The following is a 25,438-nucleotide window of genomic DNA, read 5'->3' on the forward strand; positions in this document are numbered from 1 at the left end:
ATGCAATATCTTTCCAACTATCATGGATCCTAAAAGTGGTTGTCTTTTCATATGGGCCTAAGAGACCTTTTGGGCTCTCATACACTCCAGGATGTTTTTCGCAGATTGTATGGTGACAATGATGTCTAATAGCGGTTTTGCGGATGGACGCAGATCACTGAATCCCTGTCAGTACAGTTATATCAGACAATATTCCAAGTCCCAAGTACATGGAATATTTATCTTATTAACCAGACACAAAGAAGATTTTTCTTGAGAAATTCTCAAAATATTAATGTAGCAATAAAGGGGTTAAATTTGACGCTGCGCACACCTTATATAGGTACTCTGTGGTTCCCGGACGTGATCCGTTTATGTGAGTGCATGGAGAGGTCAGGAACAATCCAGAACTGTGATATTAAAAACCTTTATAAATTTTTAGGTGAGAACAATAAAAAATATTGGCAATAACATCACAATCGCCCGGTCCGAGCCGAGGTTCCATTATTCTCTGCGTCTGATGCGGTTCCAGAGGTAAAACTATAGACAGAGCCAATATAGGGCGCAGCGCCAAGAGGGGGCCACTAAACCATGAGACGCACCCCTTTTTTCTGTCTTGTTCTTTGCTGATCCTGAATTGAACTCCCAGTATATCCACATGGAGTATGGCTCCTTGTACTGATCCCATAGATCACATTTTCGGCAGCGCGCGCTTTGCCCCATTCGGCTACGTTCACATGGAACAGAGCGGAAGAGGCAGAATTCATGATTGTTGGGGATTTTGCTGCAGATTTCATCCCAGGCATTGCATATATTTAATGCCTTGAGCGTTAGGTTGCTTTTCGGCGCAGATTCTATATGAATTTTATCAGCCATGTCTGATTGAGGTTTGGTCACATCTTACCCTCTTTGCTGTATCTGTAATACACTGTGGACTCCCCTCCTGGATCCACCAAGATCTTAGAAGAGTTCTCCGTCCGGCGTCGCTCACTTCCCTGATTCTGATGGTGCACTGGCGATCGACGATCCCTACTGATCCTCACTAGATCCTGTTTTGCATCAAAAGTATAATAGTTGCCCACTCAGAGTAGATTTATGGAAACTCCAAGAAGTAAAAGTAATTTATTGCTCTTGTGTTTTGGCAGTTTCTTCTCCAAAAATAAGAGCAGAGGTGTGATAATCCCGCTTCCTTGAGTGCAGCACAATGCGTCCATGGAGAGCAGAGCTGTAACGTTAGGGCAGATGTATATAGAGTTTCCTTTCCTGCAATTACGGGTCAGGTCCTGACATTGATGTTCCCACACAACCGGCTTTTCTTTAAGAGCGAAGCTGAGGTTGATCGATTGTCCGACAGGGAGTCACACCATCCCTGATGGGTTTATGACCGTCGTAGCTTTTGTAAGGCGAAATGATGTCCATAATGATGGAGATGACCCCAATGTTTAATGGGTACCTGTCAGGAGATTCATGCTCCCCAAACCGTGAGCAACAGGGATCAGACACTGGTTATGTTATTGCAGCTGTGTATGTCGTCTATATCGACAGGTTCTGCTGACAGTCTAACATCCATGGGATTCCCCAACAATGATGTCAAGGGTCTTAAGGACCTGATTTTGTACTGCCAATCCTATTGTTCTATAAAAGGCCTAATTCAAACACGTTTGAGATGGACAGCGATGAACTGAAAGTAGTAAAGTACTTCAACCTACTCGGATCGATGATCACTCAAGATGGAGCAACGACACCGGAAGTCAATAGGAGAATAGCTATGGGCAAATCAACAATGAAGTCACTGGACAAGTTCTTCAAATCAAAGAACATTTTACTGGTAACGAAGAAACGGCTCGTACATAGTCTGGTCCTTTCTGTAGTAACATATGGATGTGAAACATGGAAGATAAAAAAACAAGATAGAAGAACTGACACCTTCAAAATGTGGTGCTGGAGAAGGATGTTATCAATACCATGAATGGCAAGAAGTACAAACCGATCAATCTTGGAACAAATCAAGCCAGACATGTCACTGGAAGCAAGGATCACCAAGCTATGAATTGTCTACTTTGGACACATCATACGAAGAGAGCAATCACTGGAGAAGGACATCATGGTCGGAAGACTAGAAGGAACAAGGCGAAGAGGAAGACCAGAAACCCGATTGCTCGATACTATCAAGATAACAGCAGAGAAGACCCTGATGTAACTATCTAGGCTTGCACAAGATCTATCTTCCTACAGAGGGTTCATGCATCAAGTCGCCACGGCACGGGATCGAGCTGAAGGCCTTAAATAAATAAATAAATCAGACGTCCTATTTTTCCACGTATGAGAAAAATGAAATGATTATTTTGATCAGAGTGTGGTCCGAGTGTCATCAGCTTTTCTTGTACGTGGAGAAATAAAAAAAAGAGTTTCTCCATCTTCTTCATTCTGACAGTCCATGAAAATCGGACCATGCTTAGATGTCATCTGACTGCAGTCCACTTTTTTCATGGACCCATGGACTTGAATTCCGATTTAGATTTGATGCTTGGATCAATATCAGCCATGTGTCCACAATTCTCCATAGATAGCTCGGTCCACAAAAAATCACGGACAAGTGAACGGCCCTATAGACTATCACAGGTACGAGTGATATTCGTGAAAAACACGGATGTCGCTCGTATGTGAAAATTGGACGTATGAATGATCTCTAAAGATAAGCTGTCCCAGAGATGTCTATCAACGGCTCTCTAATAGAGAACATAGGAGCACTTCTGTGTATGGCAGAGTTGAGGAAGAAAGCAACCACCCGAATGATCATTTGAACCATTTTTGGTCAACAGCTATCTAATGAGTATAGGGGACTTTAGATTTAGTCTCAGATGACTAGTCCAAGAGGCCAGTCCCAGGCAGCTTCTCTCTGCCCCACTCCCTTAGGTTGACCGGTCTCTCCCTATGTGTGTGTATAAGAAGAGACCTAGAGGTGGATTTAGGTTTTCCGGTATCTGACAGCCGGCTTAGAGAACGGACAAATCCCACTCCGGGGGGCGGCAAAACACAGCCACCAGGGAGACACCTGAATAGACCTGTGAGTCTAGCGGAGCAGGGCAGGTAGGTTTCGCCAGATGAGCAGCTTCTTGATTTATTCCTCCGAGACACCTAGTCCCTGGCCGGCTTTTCGAGGTAGAAGTATGTGTTCTTGGAAATGCAGCAGCGCTTCCAAGTAAAATATACATGACGGCAACAAGCCGGTATCTGATTCATGCTGCTCGTGGTCGGGGCAGCAAGAACGTCCTGACAAGTTGCCTTCAGGCAGCGGTTCACCTCTTTGGAAAACCTCTACTTGTTAGAAGACTACATTCTCAATAAGCAGATCAAAAAGAGTCCCTTCGATCAGCTGGGATTCGTGAGTAAACCTGGCATTGTTTGTTTTTCCTGTAGCGCCACCCACAGGAGAAGAAAAGTATTGCACACAATCCATTAATATCAATGGGTTGTCTGTTTAGCAGAGGACATAACAGGTCCTCCAGAGAGAGATGTTCTTTGTTGTCCCTCTCACTCATACAGGACCCCTCTATTAACTCAGAATTCCCTAAAATGTATGAAAATTAACTTTTCTAAACTGGACATCTGTAAATGAGTTGTCCAGTATTTTTATATTGATATATTAATCAATATCACATCGGTGGGGGTGCAACACATGACACCCCCGGTGATTAGCTATTCATGGTGCCGGCCAGATGTGATCAGGACCCCCACCGACACCCCCATCGATCTGACATTGATTACCTATACAAGTACTGGACATCCCTTTCATTGGCTGACTTAAAGGGGTATTCCCATCTCCAAGATCCTATTCCAATATGTAGTAGGTGTAATAATAATAATAATAGCAAATACGTCCAATTAGAAATGTAGTATAGTTCTTCTGATTAGCTACTATATGTCGTATGCAGTGTATGTCATGTGAAGGGTATTGCGTTAGCTTAGGTATCCAAGGTTATGATCACTCATATAGTGACAGTTACTTATTAGTGTTCTTAACCATGGCTATCTAAGCTACTGCAATGCCCTGTACATGGGGTAAGTGACATAGTGAATCAGAAGAACTATACAACATTTCTAACTGGAGGTATTTGGTAATTTACACCTACTACTTATTGGGATGGGACCTTAGAGATGGGAATGCCCATTTTTTACAGTTTTGACTATAACTTTACAACTTTATGAAACCCATTACCACCTCTTTACCTCCTATTCTCCGCATGCCCACATCTGGTTCTCTGCCCTTCTAAATGTAGAGACCTCCCTAAATAGCTGGTTTCAGAGAGTTTTCAGGCCCAGGAGACAGTCAATTATTATGACCCATTTGCAATAATAATAATAATATTCCTTTTGATTATTCGCTCTTTCCACTATGTAACCCTCACTAGATCAGCCCAGTCCTTATCTGAAATACTCTGTGCTGCTGAGAGATCCTGCTCCTTTCACCATGACGTGACTCTCAATATCAGACCTCACAAGATCAACAGAGACTTTGGACTACGATATAAGTCTGAAACTGTGATTTCAAAAGATCAGCACCAGTTCTCATCTGAAATACTCTGTGCTGCTGACAGACTGATAACTTCCCACCAATAAGCTTTCTGATCATCAGAATTAATTGTTTGTGCATTCTATTGGATGCCATATTGCGGTAATATTACATGAGAACTATGATGTACAGTTCATCATTACGTTAAAATATTTTGCAGCCTGGGCACCATATTAAGGAAAAACAAACAACGTCTCCCCACTGTCTCCAGCCTAAACAGTAATTCTAGAAATTGACATGGTTTGGCTCATGACGCTGGACACCGAACGCCCTACTGTTTAGGCAAACACAATTTTTTAAAGCATTCCCTTCTGATCTTCTCTTTATAAGAGGTGGAAAATGAACACTCCTTATAAAACAAGCCATGTGCCTGAAAGGAAAGTTTTCGGGGCTGCTCACCCGCATTGTCCACTACATCTGTCTTAAATTATCGTTAGACGCTCAATTATTTTAGAAATTCTAGAAATAGATGACATTCGCTGCGATCGTCTGCAAGGGCTTAACTCGTACAAAATAAGATAAAAATCAAATACAGGTCAATATATACTAAGGCTTTTAGTAAAACAAGTCCCGGTGATTGACAGGACAGTGGCCCGCAATGATCATTATCACTCCTAGACATAATAGAACATTTGACATCATCGAGGGCCAATGGTTCCAATTTTTTTTAATCATTTTGTCTATTGTGATGATGATATAAGCGGTATTGAGTTTACAGCCACATCCCGGCACTAGGATATCTTAATGGTTGGGGGACTTGGTGCTAATTTTATTTTAGCTTCACACTCACTAGAGAAAAGTTAGCCAAATCAACCAATTTTGGCAGGTCCAGCAACCATTTAATGTGTGTAGGGTAACCTTCCCTTACAGATGATATCATTGAAGAGAAGTATAGGGCATGTTGGATTTTGATGCCCAATCATTTCTTTTTCTGGGAGATAAGCAGCCATGAGAGGTGTCTGGCATCTGCTTTCTCCCCTCTCCACATTGAAAACACATGAACGCTCCATAAAACTGGTCAAATGAGGACCCCATGGATTTCCATGTCTTCATAATGTCCAGACACTGTCCAGACACTGTTGTAGGTTCACCTGGTTATGTGGGTTCTCTGAACTGCAGGTCAGGGTGAAAAACATGGACTAAAGGCAATGGTACAGTCGGCAGTACTAGTCAGATGGGACGTGGGACAGAGAGGACCAGAACAGCAGGGTATGCTGGGGGACATGCATACAAGCAGAGCAGTAAATACCAAAAGACACAGGTCCAGCAGTGTAGACATGCACAGAAACTGAGGTTGTATAGTCAGTCCAGGATTTGCAGCAGCATTTGTAGTGTGAGCAGCTCCAGAGAAGTTTTTACAACTTACAGCAGATGAAGGGTTAACCAGCAAAGAAATGGATAGTCGATGGCAGCAAACTTATTTGTAGAGAAGATGCTCTCTGTTGCAGCAGCATTTCTTGCGTGAACAGCTCCAGAGAAGAGTTTGTTATGCTTATAGCAGAGCAGTAAACACCAGAAGACACAGGGCCAGGGGTGAAGACATGCACAGGTACTGAGGATGCATATTCAGTCCAGGACTTACAGCAATGTTTGTAGCGTGAAGAGCTCCAGAGAACGATGGGTTAATCAATAAACAAATGGATAGCCACTGGCAGCAATGATGAACCGGCAAACTTGTTTGAAGAGAAGATGCACTCTGTTGCAACAGCATTTCTTATGTAAACAGCTGCAGAGAAGAGTTTGTCATGCTTATGTAGCACCCCGAGGGCTCAGCTGCTACAGGGGTATTGCACCTCAAACCAGAGGTGTGGTATTCCACTCCCGGGTAAGGATGGAGTGTGGGACTGAGCTCAGTAAGCTGCATGCACTACATTCACCCCATTTCCGGGGGACAGATCAATGGTACTCCCACTAGGTGAATGTGCAGGTACGACAGTGTCTGTCCCTGGCTGGAGTGGGGAGGGGGGTGGAACATCCCAGTAGTGTAGGGGCAGATAGGGGAGGGGCTCTGGGCATAGAGATAGGAGCCCATTGGGTGCTAGTCACCTGGGCTCACACATAGAGGGAGTATATAAGGTGGGCACCATCTAGAGACAGGGTCAGTCAGTTCAGAGAGTCAGTGAGTTCAGAGAGGAGCTCAGCCAGGAGGGCTGACAGGGAGCTGTGGCTCCGGCTGGGCCCAGCTCCAGGGCCAGGCCTGTAGTGGAGAGGAGGAGGAAGAAAGGCCCGGAGACGCAGGACAAGAGGGAACCCTGAGATCCCAGAAGAGACCAAAAAGGGTGAAGGGTTGGCAGAAAAGGGTACCGGATCCCAAGCTGGTGGAGGCAAACCATCCTTAGCCAGGAACCGGAGGTCGTGGACAAGTTTTGGCGCGACCCCTCGCCATATCCACCGGGAAGGCACGCCACATAGGGTCAGGAAAACCGGAGAGAGGTTTTGCCCCATAAGGCCCGAGGAAGCTGGACATAGGTGGGTCCCTGGTGAGGACGGCCTGTAGGAAGGACGAAAAGGGAGCTCAGGACCACGCTCTGGACTTGCCTGGGGGTTGGCCGAGTCCCACACCTGGTGGACGCAGCACGACTCGGGTGGTCACTCAAGGCCGGAGTGACCGGAGCAACACCTGTGAGTAAAAACCCTGAAACTGCATCCCACGTCTCTGTGCCGCCTTACCGCACCATCACTACCACCATCATCTCTACACTATCTGCCCTGAGGCCGTACCCCTCCCGTTGGGGGTTAGACCATCTACGCTGCACAACTATAACACCGGCCTCAGCGGACTGTCCTGCAGCGGCGGCCCTAAAGCCGCATTCAACGGGTGGCGTAGTCGTCCAACATCTACTGCTACTACTCAGCCACTCAGTTTGACTCCCTGGGCACGGACCGGGTCACCGCCACGAGACTACTACCCCCATCTGATCCGGATCCGGGTAAGCTCCCCCGTGCGCGCGATGCCGCGCGAAGCAGCAGGCCCAGGGGCGCGTCAACTTTGGCGTAGTCGGCAGGATTACGTGCCCGCAACCACCGGGTACTGCGTGCCTGAAGAAAAGTTCACATTTACCGTAAGAAGAAGTCTCCCGCCAATTCCAGAGGGTCCCCGTCATCGAACGCCATCTCGGGTCGTTTCCCGCCGTTTGCCCGCCATCTGCAGCCTTTTCCCGCCATCCACGGAGTTTCCCGCCATCAGGAGACGATTCCCGCCATCTTGGGCGATTTCCCGCCCTGGCAGAGCGGACGCCATTATGGGCGTGCCAGAGGGTGGCAAGAGACGACCTCCCATCGTGGGCCTGGTCCCAGAAGAGCGCCAAAAGCGAGGACCGCCCCCACCAGCAGAGACTGCAATGATAGAGATATCCATCAGAGCGAGGGGTCTGCCCCTGGAACTGACAATCACCAAGTGGCCCCGGGACCACCCTCAGTATGGGCGGATCCAGAACAAAAGAGAGAGGATGGGGGCAGCCTGGGGGAGTCTGGAGAGATCGCACCCGGAGATGGAGGGAGAGTCAGGCAGCACCGACCCTGTGGTCAGGAGCCTGTTGCAGGCCGCCACCCCAGAAGGCCTGGTGGAGATCCTGGCACAGCTTCCCAAAGATCGGGAGCATGCACAGACCGCGCTGGAGGGCTTGGCTCGGAAGATGGCCCGAGTGCAGCAAGAAGTGCTGGCCGAATGGAGCAGAGAAATGGCCCTGCAGGCTGGAACCCGCCAGCAAAGAACGCCATCCGGGACGAGGAGGCTGTCTGCCTCTGAGGATAGAGCAGGAGGGACGAAGGCCGGAGACGACGCCGTGGAAGGAGCTGAAGAGACGGAGGCAGGTAAAGGGGACGTCACCACCCCAAGCCTAGTAGCAGTAAGCCTGCCCCAGCTCCCCGTCGCAGAGCCCGAAATCCCACCGACCGTGCCCGTTACTGCACCGCCACCGCTCCAAACTAGGCCTCAAACGGCAGGAGCCGCGGCCGCGCCCCCTGTGACGTCACGCGCCCCAATCCAGAGCGCGGCCAAGCAGGAAACGCCACCGGCCTGGTCGCAAGATCGAGTACCCCCGGGCGCCGCAGTTCCAACAGCGCCCTCTACCTCCACTAAGCCATCGGCCTGGTCGCAAGATCGAGTACCCCCGGGCGCCGCAGTCTCCACAGCGCCCTTCACCTTCAGGGTGCCGCCGGCCTGGTCGCAAGGCCTGGTGAATCCGGGCGCCGCTGCCACCACCGCGCCCTCGACCTCCAAAGTGCTACCCTTGGGTGAAGACTTGTTCGCCCAGCATACTTGCCCGGATGGGCAGCCCTTTGTGTGGCCTCCGGAGTACACCACTCCCCAACTCCAGAAGGAATGGCCTCTGTGTGAGCCCCTGATTCCGGCTCCGGCGCCCGCCAAGATCACCCCACTCCCGTTGGAGGAGGCGCAGTTCGCATGGGACCCCACTGGAGAAAACCTCATCGGGTTCACCCAAGAGACCCGGGCGGCCGCAGCCCAGCGTGCGGAGTGCTGCCGGCAACAACTGGAGGTCTTCGACAGGGAACGGCGAGAGAGGCGGGTCCGCGAGGAGCGGCTGCAAGTCCAGAGTGCGGAGCAGAAGCGCCGGACCCGGCGAAACCCCCGTGCAGCCCACGGTCCCCGCGCCATCGGGACCGTAATCAAGTTCCAACTGGAGCACGGTTGGGGCTTTATCAGGGATCACAGAACCCCCGGCGACGTCTTTGTTACCCGCAGGGATGTCGAGTCCCACCTGCCAGAGGGACACCGAGGACGTGACCTTTACCCGGGTGACGAGGTCACCTTCACCCGGCATCAGTGTGCTAAGGGACCATATGCTCTTCATGTGCACCGGTTGACCGAGGAAGAGCTACGGTATGAGGAAGAACAAGAGGACCCGGACGGGTCTGAAGACTACCCGCGAGAAGGAGCAGGAGGACGCCGTTACTGAAGTGCGGTAAAGTGGAACTGTAAATAGTTACCCGTTAGGGTACAAGGGCTGCTGCTAATTAAAATATGGTCCCCGTTGGGACTAGTGAACTGTTACCCGTGTGTGTCCCCATCCCTAACCAGGCTGAGGACTGTGAGCAGCCATTTTCCCTATTCCCCACTGGCCGAGGACTGAGAGCGGCCATATTATGTAAATAGTTGCGCTTCCTAAAGCGCCCCCTTTTGGTTTTATAAAGAACTGTTTTTCTTTTCTACCAGTGACTGTTGCACTTTACCCGGTCACAAGTTGCACCGTGGCCGGAGGAACAAGAACATTTTTTTATGGAAAAGTTTTATATCCAAAAATTTATATCTGCTGATAATGTTTATGATGTTTTACATGTTAGTGTATATTTTAAAAGTTTGTATGTTTTGGTATGTTTTATTCTTTTACAGCCCGAGGACGTGCTGTGATTTACCAGGGGGGAATGTAGCACCCCGAGGGCTCGGCTGCTACAGGGGTATTGCACCTCAAACCAGAGGTGTGGTATTCCACTCCCGGGTAAGGATGGAGTGTGGGACTGAGCTCAGTAAGCTGCATGCACTACATTCACCCCATTTCCGGGGGACAGATCAATGGTACTCCCACTAGGTGAATGTGCAGGTACGACAGTGTCTGTCCCTGGCTGGAGTGGGGAGGGGGGTGGAACATCCCAGTAGTGTAGGGGCAGATAGGGGAGGGGCTCTGGGCATAGAGATAGGAGCCCATTGGGTGCTAGTCACCTGGGCTCACACATAGAGGGAGTATATAAGGTGGGCACCATCTAGAGACAGGGTCAGTCAGTTCAGAGAGTCAGTGAGTTCAGAGAGGAGCTCAGCCAGGAGGGCTGACAGGGAGCTGTGGCTCCGGCTGGGCCCAGCTCCAGGGCCAGGCCTGTAGTGGAGAGGAGGAGGAAGAAAGGCCCGGAGACGCAGGACAAGAGGGAACCCTGAGATCCCAGAAGAGACCAAAAAGGGTGAAGGGTTGGCAGAAAAGGGTACCGGATCCCAAGCTGGTGGAGGCAAACCATCCTTAGCCAGGAACCGGAGGTCGTGGACAAGTTTTGGCGCGACCCCTCGCCATATCCACCGGGAAGGCACGCCACATAGGGTCAGGAAAACCGAAGAGAGGTTTTGCCCCATAAGGCCCGAGGAAGCTGGACATAGGTGGGTCCCTGGTGAGGACGGCCTGTAGGAAGGACGAAAAGGGAGCTCAGGACCACGCTCTGGACTTGCCTGGGGGTTGGCCGAGTCCCGCACCTGGTGGACGCAGCACGACTCGGGTGGTCACTCAAGGCCGGAGTGACCGGAGCAACACCTGTGAGTAAAAACCCTGAAACTGCATCCCACGTCTCTGTGCCTCCTTACCGCACCATCACTACCACCATCATCTCTACACTATCTGCCCTGAGGCCGTACCCCTCCCGTTGGGGGTTAGACCATCTACGCTGCACAACTATAACACCGGCCTCAGCGGACTGTCCTGCAGCGGCGGCCCTAAAGCCGCATTCAACGGGTGGCGTAGTCGTCCAACATCTACTGCTACTACTCAGCCACTCAGTTTGACTCCCTGGGCACGGACCGGGTCACCGCCACGAGACTACTACCCCCATCTGATCCGGATCCGGGTAAGCTCCCCCGTGCGCGCGATGCCGCGCGAAGCAGCAGGCCCAGGGGCGCGTCACTTACAGCAGATAAAGGGTTAGCTGCAGGTCTGAGCCGGGAAGTAAGAGCAGATTTCTAGAAACAACCAGGAGTTTCCTTAGATGACTGCCAGCTGAGTGAACAGGTTGGTGTGGCAAACTCTAAGGCACAAGTTTAGTGAATACAAAGCTTACTCACACATGGGTGTCTGAGTTGGCTTTAAACTGAAGATCACCGGTCAACTTGTGAAGCCCAATGTGGACCACAGCAATGAGAAAGGGAGCAGGGCCCAGCCCTGGAACCGAGACAGATGAGTAACAAAAATGATCTATTAAAACCAAAAACTCATAGGTAGTCCTTCAAGTATATGTCCATTAGCAAACAGAAATTATGCTTTGCACAAACAAACTGGACAGGCTCCCTCAATTAACCCTAAATGGGGTGCAAAAAGTGAACAGGTCCAAGAGGATTCAAACTTATGATACAAAAATGAGATGAGGTCCATTGGGTTCAGTGGAGGACAATGCCACTTACACGTGTTCTGTACATCTGATGGGTGAGCCCTCAAGACCACATGCTTCAGTTGGACCACTGTACTAGACATTGGGAGGTGATTATCTGCTACGGTAAAAATGCCAAAAATTCTACACAATGACTGATCGAAAATATGACCATTATAATGCTTAAATTATAATTGGATAACAGAAGAACTGGCTTTACGGTAGATCTTTAATACTGAGATGTGAGGTGGCCCATCTGCAAGACAGCCGCCCGCAGATGACCGAACGTGAGACGTTTATTTTCATAACAGATCTACTTACTCAGAAAATAAACCGTCCCATCCAAGAATAACCAGTATCCTGCGAGTAAATCTACAGAAAGTCCAACGTTAAGGGTTTTCTTATCTCTCCAGGGAGGCCTTCCTGAAAGTGGGCAGAAGATTCATGGAAAGACATCCCTGCTGAGAAAGTAGAAAATAACCATGTCAAGTGCAATACAAACACTAGTCTAATGCAAACAAACCAAGTGGAATCTGTGAAGTGCCGTCCTCAGTCTGCTCCTCCTAACATGTTTATTATCATTTATGGCTTTCACTTGCAAAAGATAAAATATAATGAAAATTCATAAACTCGGAGAAAGGCCAAAAAGAGTACACATTTTTGAGATTCATATGGGCTGAATGTTATTAAAGGCATGTAGAGATTCAGCACTGCTCACTAGTATGATAGCACTTATATACTTGCACATTAGTGGCAGTATTATAGTAGTTATATTCTTGTACATAAGGGCATTATTATAGTAGTTATATTCTTGTACATAGGGGTAGTATTATAGTAGTTATATTCTTGTACATAGGGGGCAGTATTATAGTAGTTATATTCTTGTACATAGGAGCAGTATTATAGTAGTTATATTCTTGTACATAAGGGCATTATTATAGTAGTTATATTCTTGTACATAGAAGCAGTATTATAATAGTTATATTCTTGCACATAGGTACAGTACTATAGTAGTTATATTCTTCTACATAGGGGGCAGTATTATAGTAGTTATATTCTTCTACATAGGGGGCAGTATTATAGTAGTTATATTCTTCAACATAGGTGCAGTATTATAGTAGTTGTATTTTTGTACAATGGTGGCAGGATTATAGTAGTTATATTCCTGTACATAGTAGGCAGTATTATAGTAGTTATATTCTTGTACATAGGGAGCAGTATTATAGTAGTTATATTCTTGTATATAGAGAACAGTATTATAGTAGTTATATTCCTGTACATAGGAGGCAGTATTATAGTAGTTATATTCTTGTACATAGGAGGCAGTATTATAGTAGTTATATTCTTGTACATAGGAGGCAGTATTATAGTAGTTATATTCTTGTACATAAAGGGTAGTATTATAATAGTTATATTCTTGTACATAGAGGCAGTATTATAGCAGTTATATTCTTGTACATAGGGGCAGTATTATAGCAGTTATATTCTTGTACATAGGGTCAGTATTATAGTAGTTATATTCTTGTACATAGGAGCAGTATTATAGCAGTTATATTCTTGTACATAGGGAGCAGTATTATAGTAGTTATATTCCTGTACATAGGAGGCAGTATTATAGTAGTTATATTCTTGTACATAGGGGCAGTATTATAGTAGTTATATTCTTGTACATAGGGGTAGTATTATAGTAGTTATATTCTTGTACATAAAGGGTAGTATTATAATAGTTATATTCTTGTACATAGAGAGCAGTATTATAGTAGTAATATTCCTGTACATAGGGGTCAGTATTATAGAAGGTATATTCTTGTACATAGGGGCAGTATTATAGTAGTAATATTCCTGTACATAGGGGCAGTATTGTAGTAGCTATATTCTTGTACATAAGGGCATTATTATAGTAGTTATATTCTTGTACATAAGGGCATTATTATAGCAGTTATATTCTTGTACATAGGGGTAGTATTATAGTAGTTATATTCTTGTACATAAGGGCATTATTATAGTAGTTATATTCTTGTAAATAGAAGCAGTATTATAATAGTTATATTCTTGTACATAGGTACAGTATTATAGTAGTTATATTCTTCTACATAGGGGGCAGTATTATAGTAGTTATATTCTTCTACATAGGGGGCAGTATTATAGTAGTTATATTCTTCAACATAGGTGCAGTATTATAGTAGTTGTATTTTTGTACAATGGTGGCAGGATTATAGTAGTTATATTCTTGTACATAAGGGCATTATTATAGTAGTTATATTCTTGTACATAGGGGTAGTATTATAGTAGTTATATTCTTGTACATAAGGGCATTATTATAGTAGTTATATTCTTGTACATAGGGGTAGTATTATAGTAGTTATATTCTTGTATACAGGGACAGTATTATAGTACTTATATTATAATACATAGGAGCAGTATTATAGTAGTTATATTCTTGTACATAGGAGCAGTATTATAGTAGTTATATTCTTGTACATAGGAGCAGTATTATAGTAGTTATATTCTTGTACATAGGGAGCAGTATTATAGTAGTTATATTCTTGTATACAGGGACAGTATTATAGTAGTTATATTCTTGTACATAGAAGCAGTATTATAGTAGTTATATTCTTCTACATAGGAGCAGTATTACAGTAGTTATATTCTTGTACATAGGAGCAGTATTACAGTAGTTATATTCTTGTACATAGGGGGCAGTATTATAGTAGTTATATTCTTGTATATAGGAGCAGTATTATAGTAGTTATATTCTTGTACATAGAAGCAGTATTATAGTAGTTATATTCTTCTACATAGGGGGCAGTATTATAGTAGTTATATTCTTGTACATAGGAGCAGTATTATAGTAGTAATATTCTTGTACATAGGAACAGTATTATAGTAGTTATATTCTTGTGCATAGGGAGGCAGTATTATAGTAGTTATATTATAATACATAGGGATCAGTATTATAGTAGATGTATTCTTGTACATAGGGATCAGTATTATAGTAGTTATAGTCTTGTACATAGTGGGCAGTATTATAGTAGTTATATTCTTGTACATAGGGGCAGTATTATAGTAGTTATATTCTTGTACATAGGGGGCAGTATTATAGTAGTTATATTCTTGAACATAGGAGCAGTATTATAGTAGTTATATTCTTGTACATAGGGGCAGTATTATAGTAGTTACATTCTTGTATATAGGAGCAGTATTATAGTAGTTATATTCTTGTACATAGAAGCAGTATTATAGTAGTTATATTCTTGTACATAGGGGGCAGTATTATAGTAGTTATATTCTTGTATACAGGAGCAGTATTATAGTAGTTATATTCTTGCACATAGAAGCAGTATTATAGTAGTTATATTCTTCTATATAGGGGGCAGTATTATAGTAGTTATATTCTTGTACATAGGAGCAGTATTATAGTAGTTATATTCTTGTACATAGGAACAGTATTATAGTAGTTATATTCTTGTGCATAGGGAGGCAGTATTATAGTAGTTATATTATAATACATAGGGATCAGTATTATAGTAGATGTATTCTTGTACATAGGGATCAGTATTATAGTAGTTATAGTCTTGTACATAGTGGGCAGTATTATAGTAGTTATATTCTTGTACATAGGGGCAGTATTATAGTAGTTATATTCTTGTACATAGGGGGCAGTATTATAGTAGTTATATTCTTGTACATAGGAGCAGTATTATAGTAGTTATATTCTTGTACATAGGGGGCAGTATTATAGTAGTTACATTCTTGTATATAGGAGCAGTATTATAGTAGTTATATTCTTGTACATAGAAGCAGTATTATAGTAGTTATATTCTTGTACATAGGGGGCAGTATTATAGTAGTTATATTCTTGTATATAGGAGCAGTATTATAGTAGTTATATTCTTGCACATAGAAGCAGTATTATAGTAGTTATATTCTTCTACATACGTACAGTATTATAGCAGTTATATTCTTGCACATAGGAGCAGTATTATAGTAGTTATATTCTTGTACATAGGGGCAGTATCATAGTAGTTATATTCTTGTACATAGGAGCATTATTATAGTAGTTATATTATAATACAGAGGGAGCAGTATTATAGTGGATGTATTCTTGTTCATAGGGGGCAGTATTATAGTAGTTGTATTCTTGTACATAGGAGCAGTATTATAGCAGTTATATTCTTGTACATAGGAGCAGTATTACAGTAGTTATATTCTTGTACATAGGAGCAGAATTACAGTAGTTATATTCTTGTACATAGGGGGCAGTATTATAGTAGTTATATTCTTGTATATAGGAGCAGTATAATAGTAGTTATATTCTTATACATAGAAGCAGTATTATAGTAGTTATATTCTTGTATATAGGGGGCAGTATTATAGCAGTTATATTCTTGTACATAGGAGCAGTATTATAGTAGTTATATTCTTGTACATAGGAACAGTATTATAGTAGTTATATTCTTGTGCATAGGGGGGCAGTATTATAGTAGTTATATTATAATACATAGGGATCAGTATTATAGTAGATTTATTCTTGCACATAGGGATCAGTATTATAGTCGTTATAGTCTTGTACATAGTGGGCAGTATTATAGTAGTTATATTCTTGTACATAGGGGCAGTATTATAGTAGTTATATTCTTGTACGTAGGGGGCAGTATTATAGTAGTTATATTCTTGTACAAAGGGGTCAGTATTATAGTAGTTATATTCTTCTACACAGGGGGCAGTATTATAGTAGTTATATTCTTCTACATAGGTACAGGATTATAGTAGTTGTATTTTTGTACAATGGTGGCAGGATTATAGTAGTTATATTTTTGTATATAGGAGCAGTATTATAATAGTTATATTCTTGTACATAGAAGCAGTATTATAGTAGCTATATTCTTCTACATAGGGGGCAGTATTATAGTAGTTATATTCTTGTATGTAGGAGCAGTATTATAGTAGTTATATTCTTGTACATAGGGGGCGGTATTATAGTAGTTATATTCTTGTACATAGGAGCAGTATTATAGTAGCTATATTTTTGTACATAGAGGGCAGTATTATAGTATTTATATTCTTGTACATAGGTACAGTATTATAGTAGTTATATTCTTGTACAGGGTGGGCCATTTATATGGATACATTTAAATTAAATGGGAATGGTTGGTGATATCAACTTGCTGTTTGAGGCACATTAGTATATGGGAGGGGGAAAACTTTTCCACATGGGTGGTGACCATGGCGGCCATTTTGAAGTCGGACATTTTGGATCCAACTTTATTTTTTTCAATGGGAAGAGGGTCATGTGACACATCAAACTTATTGATAATTTCATAAGAAAAACAATGGTGTTCTTGGTTTTAATGTAACTTTATTCTTTCATGAGTTTTTTACAAGTTTATGACCACTTATAAAATGTGTTCAAAGTGCTGCCCATTGTGTTGGATTGTCAATGCCACCCTCTTTTCCCACTCTTGACACACTGATAGCAACACCGCAGAAGAAATGCTAGCACAGGCTTCCAGTATCTGTTGTTTCAGATGCTGCACATCTCGTATCTTGCTGGTATCTTGCCACTGGATATCTGAAATTGCTACATGATGATGTGTTGCCCTCTTTATGCACAGAAGATGGCACGTTTCCTGAGTTTTTCCAACAAGATGGTGCACCACCATATTATGGGTGTCAGGTCCGAGCATTCCTACATGAAGTTTCCTGGAAAGTGGATTGGTCGTCGTAGGCCAGTTGAATGTCCACCAAGGTCTCCCGATCTGACCCCCTTAGACTTTTATCTTTGGGGTCATCTGAAGGCAATTGTCTATGCTGTGAAGACACGAGATGTGCAGCATCTGAAACAACGGATACTGGAAGCCTGTGCTAGCATTTCTTCTGCGGTGTTGCTATCAGTGTGTCAAGAGTGGAAGAAGAGGGTTTCATTGACAATCCAACACAATGGGCAGCACTTTGAGCACATTTTATAAGTGGTCATAAACTTGTAAAAAACACATGAAACAATAAAGTTGCGTTAAAACCAAGCACACCATTGTTTTTCTTATGAAATTCTCAATAAGTTTGATGTGTCACATGACCCTCTTCCCATTGAAAAAAATAAAGTTGGAATCCAAAATGGCCGACTTCAAAATGGCCACCATGGTTACCACCCAACTGAAAAAGTTTTCCCCCTCCCATATACTAATGTGCCACAAACAGGAAGTTGATATCACCAATAGTGTTGAGCCACCCCCGTAGTGTTCGAGTTCGGTTCGGTTCGTCGAACACCCGTGTGTTCGCCGAACTGTTCGTCGAACTGTTCGTCGAACACCTTCGAACACCGTTAAAACCAATGGCAGGCAAACAAAAACACATAGAAACACATAGAAAACACCTTCAAAGGTGTCCAAAAGCTGACAAACTGCTCAGAAGACATAACTAACACATGGAAAAGTGACAAGTACATATAGTCATGCGAAAATAAAAGAGGTGGAGGAGTAAAAGGAGGGGGAGACACAGATATAGGCATGTCATGCCCTTCTAAAATCCAAAAAGTGAGAAGCCGACACGGCCAGTCCGCTCCTGCCCGTGCCACCTCCGTGTCGCCGGGTTTGTGCCAGAGCCGCGGTGAACCCTGACGGCCAGCCCCCCTCTCCCAATACTGGTGCCTGTCCGCTGGTGGGTCGAGCGAGCCCCCCTGTGGTGGAGGCAGCTCTAAGCTTTTTAATTTAAATTGTCTCTCTAATTTGAATGAGTACACTTTAAATCCATTTACAAGGATCTATTGGAGGGCAAGTCTCATGCCAGCAGCCGCGGCAATTCCAGCTCCAGTAGCGTCCACTAAAGCTGCTGCAGTTAAAAAGCTTTTATAAGGATCGAGCTCGGCTGTCCACCGCAAGGCATCCTACTGCCAGTCCCAGCCCCTATGCCTTGGGGTGCCTCCTGATGCTCTTCACTAAGTATCCCATGGTCCTGAAGCATTTCCTTTGAAAAAATTAAGTGTCTAAACTACAGGTGGTGCAGCTTGCTTAACAGCCGGGATAATCCGCTGACTAGCAGACACTGCTACTAGGCACAAAGTATTTCCTGGGCTAGATGCAGTTAAAAATTTGTAATTAGATACTCTCGTTGGATGCTGAGAAAGCATTCCATAGAGTCTCCTGGCACGCCATATATGATTCTCTTAAAAAGCTTGGGGTAGGGGTCTAGGGGACCCTTTTATAGCCAAAATCACGGCCCTGTATCGCAATACGTCACCTAGGCTGAAGATAAATGGAACTGTAGCACCCTGAGGGCTCGGTTGCTACAGACGTATTGCACCTCACCCAGAGGTGTGATATCTCACTCTCAGGTAAGGATGGAGTGTGGATCAGGACCCGACACCTGCATGCATTACACCACATTGCCGTGGGGCAGGACGACCAATATGCCCCTGAGATGGGCACGACAGTCCCTGTCCCTGGCTGGAGTGGGGGGAGGGAACACTGAGGAAGGGGAACCCTGTAGTGCAGGAGCAGGGAGGAAGCAGTTCCTGGGTGCATTGAGAAGGGAGTATAAAAGGTGGGCACCATCTTAGTTCAGTGCAGAGAAGTCTGAGCAGAAGTGGCAGGGAGCAGGGGCTCTGCATGAGCTCTGCTCCGGAGGCGGGCCTAGTAACAGAGGCCCAGGCCTGGAAGAGGGAGAAGGAAGGAAGAGGAGCGGAGAAGGCTCCAGGAACGAGGAATGAAGGGATCCCAGGGGTGCGGACGGGCGAGTCGCCACCGCACGCCCGAATCCACCTGCGTGGAGGGGTCAGGCCAAAGGGGGAGACCGGTCCCCGAACTAGTGGAGGCAGGAAACGACCCTCAGCTAGAAACCGGAGGCTCTGACATTTTATGTGGCGCAGCCCCTCGCTACACCCGCTAGGAAGGCACCACATAGGGTCAGGGAAACTGGCGCCAAGTTTACCAAGAGGAGGCCCGAGGCAGCCGGACAGAAGTGTTGGTAAGAAAGGCCAGACAAAGGACACACAAAGGGGGTCCTGTGAAGTGCTCCAAAGTTATCTGGGAGTTGTCTGAGCCCCTCACCTGGTGAGCACAGTACGACGTGGGCAGCCGTTACCTGCAGACGTGGTCTGGATAATAAGAACTGTGAGTAAAGGCCCTGAACTGCATCACTGACTCAGTGTCGTTACTGCTGCTGCCCTGCACCATCACCCCCATCCTCCGCATACACTGCCCTGAGGCTATACTCCTCCCGTGGGGAGTTATGCTACGCTCTGCTGCACCCACAACACCAGCCTCAGCGGTCTGCCCTGTAGCGGCGGTTCACTCTGACCGCAATCCACGGGTGGCGTAATCGGACATTTAAACATCAAAACCACATAAATAGTGTTATGCACACGCCCGGGCTGAGCGGCGTGTGCGTGTGATTGTAGTGATTCCACTGGACCATGAACCGGAGAGTGCCTGGAGGGGCGTGACTAAGTATCTGGCCGATCCGACCAAGATGGCACGACGGCATACGACGCCAGTGCACCAGGGAGAAACCGGGCAGAGGGACCAGGTGCTACTCCAGGTCAAACTCCGGACACGGGGGTTGACCCACACAGGGATTACTGGATCAGGCTGGTTAGGCTGGCGCACAGACAGGAGGGTATAGGCAGGCACGACTGGTATGCAGGCAGGCGGGTAAAGGCAAGCGCAGCTAGAGTGCAGACAGGGAGGCACTAGCAGGTAGGAACACAGGCGGGATAGGACCCAGTACACACTGGGACTCAGGAACAGGCAGGTTAGGCTGGCACAGACTGGTGGATATAAGCAAACACGGCAGGTATGCAGATGGGTGGATACAGGCGAGTATGCAGGCAGGGAGGTACTGGCCGAAAGGACGGGCTGGAGCACAGAAAGGTTAAGACCCAGTACAGACTGGGTCACAGAACCGCAGATGCGGTAGACAACCACAGCAGAGAGGGAACGCCTGAAGCGGTGGGCAAGAACAGAGCAGGACGGGGCTGCAGGAGCAGCGAGCACAAGCAGGGCAGGACAGGACTGCCGGAGCACCGGGCAGAAGCAGGGCAGGACAGGACTGCCGGAGCAGCGGGCAGAAGCAGGGCAGGACAGGACTGCCGGAGCAGCGGGCAGAAGCAGGGCAGGACAGGACTGCCGGAGCAGCGGGCAGAAGCAGGGCAGGACAGGACTGCCAGAGCAGCGGGCAGAAGCAGGGCAGGACAGGACTGCCGGAGCAGCGGGCAGAAGCAGGGCAGGACAGGACTGCCGGAGCAGCGGGCAGAAGCAGGGCAGGACAGGACTGCCGGAGCAGCGGGCAGAAGCAGGGCAGGACAGGACTGCCGGAGCAGCGGGCAGAAGCAGGGCAGGACAGGACTGCCGGAGCAGCGGGCAGAAGCAGGGCAGGACAGGACTGCCGGAGCAGCGGGCAGAAGCAGGGCAGGACAGGACTGCCGGAGCAGCGGGCAGAAGCAGGGCAGGACAGGACTGCCGGAGCAGTGGGCAGAAGCAGGGCAGGACAGGACTGCCGGAGCAGTGAGCAAGGAGTCAGAGCAGGCTAGAACCGCCGGAGCGGTAAGCAAAGGAGTCAGAGCAGACTAGAACCGCCGGAGCGGTGAGCAAAGGAGTCAGAGCAGGCTAGAACCGCCGGAGCGGTGAGCAAAGGAGTCAGAGCAGGCTAGAACCGCCGGAGCGGTGAGCAAAGGAGTCAGAGCAGGCTAGGCTGAGTAGGGGGGACAGGGCTCTGTTCACACGGAACAGACAGGAAGGGAAAGGCAGAGCCAGACACCCACAGGGTACTTGCAGTGAAGTAGCGAGTGGACCACAAACTCACAAACGGGAGTACAGAGACAACAAGCAGGAGTTAGGTACGAGTTCAGACTCTGCAGAAAAAGGAAGGGAACGGACATAGAGGCAAAACAGGTAAAGGATAGGAGAGAGTTCAGACTGGAACTGAGTGTACGGAGGAGACCGACACTGCAGCGGAATACAGGAGCGGGTCTGGGAATACGGCCCCCAGAGAGGCAGGACGAACAGGCAAGGAGCGTGTTCAGACAGGACAGACAAGATACAGGAGCGGGTCTAGGTAATCAGCCCCTAGAAGGCGAGAGGAACAGGCTAGGAGCGTGTTCAGACAGGTCAGACAAGATACAGGAACAGGTCTAGGTAATCGGCCCCTAGAAGGCAGGAGGAACAGGCTAGGAGCATGTTCAGACAGGCCTGGAAATACAGCCTCCAGGATAGGCAGACAAGAGAACACAGAACGGGACCTGGCACCTTCAGAGTGCACGCACACACTGAATGAAACACTATGCTCAGGCAGGGATAGATGGGAGCAGCTGAGCTATATACCAGGTGACAGACAGCAATAGGCTGAGGACGCACAAGAGGTGTGACCCACAGCAGGTACAAAAAGCAGGAAGTGATCGGGCGCCGCCCTTAAGCAGCAGAAACAGACACAAACAGACAGCATGGAGGGAAGCCAGAGAGACATTCTGGACAGGAGATCAAGTGCGCGCTCTTGCACAGTGGGAGATGGACCACTATGCAAGGACGCCGCCAGGTATGTTACAGTACCCCCCCCCTTACGCCCCCTCTTCTTCAGGCCTGCCAGAATCTTCCGCAGGGAATTCGAGGGCCAATTCTTCACTTCGAAGAGATCACTTCCCCTGTCCACCGGAAAAACTGGTCTCCTCTGGGTAGCTAGGATGCTACCTCCCATCCAGCCACCCTTAGCAACAGACGAAACGGGTGGAGTACCAGGAACAGCACACAAGGAAGTCTCTCTCCACATATTTTCAGGTGGCACCCCAGAGGGTACAGGAGACAACTGGAAGTCCTCCACTGGGTTGGAGGGGGACAGAGACTTGGGGGTAATCTCTGCTTCGAGGTACATCTTGTCAAGCTCACAGGAAGAAATAGACGGGTTATCAGGTACATAATGAGGAAAAGTCACTGTCTCTTTGTTTTCTGGTGGTACCCCGGAGGATTCAGGAAACAACTGGAGGTCCTCTGCCGGGTCAGAAGAGTGCAGAGGCTCAGAGAAAACATCTGCTTCAGAGTACACTAGGTCGGACTCACTGGACGAAGCAGGCGAGGTATCGGGTACCGAGTATAGGAAAGTCTCTGTCCATTCTCCACCAGGTGGCACCCCGAAGGGTTCTGGAGACAACTGGCGGTCCTCCGCCTGGTCAGAGGGGTGTAGAGACTCACGGGTAACCTCTGCTTCAGAGTACACTAGGTCGGACTCACTGGACGAAGCAAGCGAGGTATCAGATCCAGGATATAGGAAAGTCTCTGTCCATTTACCACCAGGTGGCACCCCGAAGGGTTCTGGAGACAACTGGAGGTCCTCCGCCTGGTCAGAGGAGTGTAGAGACTCGGGAGTAACCACTGCTTCAGAGTACACTAGGTTGGACTCACTGGACGAAGCGAGCGAGGTATCAGGTACAGAGTATAGGAGAGTCTCTGTCCTTTCGCTACCAGGTAGCACCCCGAAGGGTTCAGGAGACAACTGGAGGTCCTCCGCCTGGTCGGAGGGGTGTAGAGACTCGGGAGTAACCTCTGCTTCGGAGTACACTAGGTTGGACTCACTGGACGAAGCGAGCGAGGTATCAGGTACAGAGTATAGGAGAGTCTCTGTCCTTTCGCTACCAGGTAGCACCCCGAAGGGTTCAGGAGACAACTGGAGGTCCTCCGCCTGGTCGGAGGGGTGTAGAGACTCGGGGGTAACTACCACTTTGGGGTACCCATTGTCAGGCTCACAGGACGAAGCGGACAAAGTATCGAGTACCGGGTGTAGAGAATTCTCTCTCCATTTGTCATCGAGTGGTATCCCGGAGGATTCAGGAGGCAACAGGGGGTCCTCCGCCAGGTAGTAGAGGTGCACAGACTCTGAGGTAACCACAGCTTTGGAGCATCCTTGGACATGCACACCGGTTAAAGTGGGTGAAGCATCTGATGCCGGGTGCAGGAAGTTCTCCTGTGTGGAGTCTGGATGGGCAGAAGTCTCTTCGGGCAGGAGAACTGGTGCACTACCCACGCACATTACCCGTTGGGGCTTCTCCGGGATACAGGGAGATGAAGCTTCAGTAGGGACTTCAAGGTTGGGGTCAGGAGGTCTCAGGGAGGACAGACCCTGGCGTGACGGCTTGCCTCTACGTCTAGCACGTCTGGACTGCCTCTTGAGGTTGGGAGAAGTATTCCGGAAAGCGTAGTCACCCTGTGAGGATTCTGGGTGGGCAGTAGTCTCATTGGGCTGGAGGACTATTGCGCTACCCACACACATTACCCATTGGGGCTGCTCCGGGATATTGGGAAGTGAAGCTTCAGCAGGAGCCTCCGGGTTAGGATCATCGAAGACCATTAGAAAGGCCACCAGGAAGGCCATTAGGTCCAGGAGGATCGGATCCTGTGTTTCATATAGGGGGTTGATCCATTCCAAGGCATCACCCGCCAGGTAAGACATAATGAATGCCACCTTAACCCGACCGGTGGGAAAACATAGAGGGTAGAACTTGAAGTGTAGCATGCATTGCTCCACAAATGCACGACTTTGTCTAGGATCCCCATAATAACGTAGCGGATCCGCGGGAACGAGAGCAGATAGATCCATCTGGACGGGTGCGTAATTCGCCTGGAACTCAGCTAAAGGGAAAAAAAAAAATATTTATTTATTTATTTTAATGCATGTATTCGCTGGAAAACTTCTCAGAGAGCGAAGGCCGTGGGGCTCAACGGGAACCATGGCCTGAGCATGCTGTTATGCACACGCCCGGGCTGAGCGGCGTGTGCGTGTGATTGTAGTGATTCCACTGGACCATGAACCGGAGAGTGCCTGGAGGGGCGTGACTAAGTATCTGGCCGATCCGACCAAGATGGCACGACGGCATACGACGCCAGTGCACCAGGGAGAAACCGGGCAGAGGGACCAGGTGCTACTCCAGGTCAAACTCCGGACACGGGGGTTGACCCACACAGGGATTACTGGATCAGGCTGGTTAGGCTGGCGCACAGACAGGAGGGTATAGGCAGGCACGACTGGTATGCAGGCAGGCGGGTAAAGGCAAGCGCAGCTAGAGTGCAGACAGGGAGGCACTAGCAGGTAGGAACACAGGCGGGATAGGACCCAGTACACACTGGGACTCAGGAACAGGCAGGTTAGGCTGGCACAGACTGGTGGATATAAGCAAACACGGCAGGTATGCAGATGGGTGGATACAGGCGAGTATGCAGGCAGGGAGGTACTGGCCGAAAGGACGGGCTGGAGCACAGAAAGGTTAAGACCCAGTACAGACTGGGTCACAGAACCGCAGATGCGGTAGACAACCACAGCAGAGAGGGAACGCCCGAAGCGGTGGGCAAGAACAGAGCAGGACGGGGCTGCAGGAGCAGCGAGCACAAGCAGGGCAGGACAGGACTGCCGGAGCAGCGGGCAGAAGCAGGGCAGGACAGGACTGCCGGAGCAGCGGGCAGAAGCAGGGCAGGACAGGACTGCCGGAGCAGCGGGCAGAAGCAGGGCAGGACAGGACTGCCGGAGCAGCGGGCAGAAGCAGGGCAGGACAGGACTGCCGGAGCAGCGGGCAGAAGCAGGGCAGGACAGGACTGCCGGAGCAGCGGGCAGAAGCAGGGCAGGACAGGACTGCCGGAGCAGCGGGCAGAAGCAGGGCAGGACAGGACTGCCGGAGCAGCGGGCAGAAGCAGGGCAGGACAGGACTGCCGGAGCAGCGGGCAGAAGCAGGGCAGGACAGGACTGCCGGAGCAGCGGGCAGAAGCAGGGCAGGACAGGACTGCCGGAGCAGCGGGCAGAAGCAGGGCAGGACAGGACTGCCGGAGCAGTGGG

The 25,438-nt window shown here is 47.8% G+C and overlaps 1 protein-coding gene across 12 annotated transcripts in view; it reads right to left on the minus strand.

Annotated features, from left to right (window-relative positions):
* LOC141272107 (heparan sulfate glucosamine 3-O-sulfotransferase 3A1-like) overlaps positions 1-25,438 on the minus strand; it is a 291,265-nt gene that overhangs the window by 144,481 nt on the left and 121,346 nt on the right. For 7 of the 12 annotated variants that reach the window (XR_012321970.1, XR_012321967.1, XR_012321972.1 and 4 more), the window contains one exon: positions 11,954-12,093. The exons of 3 other annotated variants lie outside the window; for them this stretch is intronic. The gene's annotated coding sequence lies outside the window, so the exon portion shown is untranslated. The remainder of the gene's footprint in view (positions 1-11,953; positions 12,094-25,438) is intronic. 2 more of the 12 variants (XR_012321969.1, XR_012321966.1) reach the window with 1 other exon arrangement.

Source organism: Phyllobates terribilis, unplaced genomic scaffold (assembly GCF_046119375.1).
Source record: "Phyllobates terribilis strain yellow unplaced genomic scaffold, ASM4611937v1 Scaffold_5__5_contigs__length_657084704, whole genome shotgun sequence".
Classification (NCBI taxonomy): Eukaryota; Metazoa; Chordata; class Amphibia; order Anura; family Dendrobatidae; genus Phyllobates; species Phyllobates terribilis.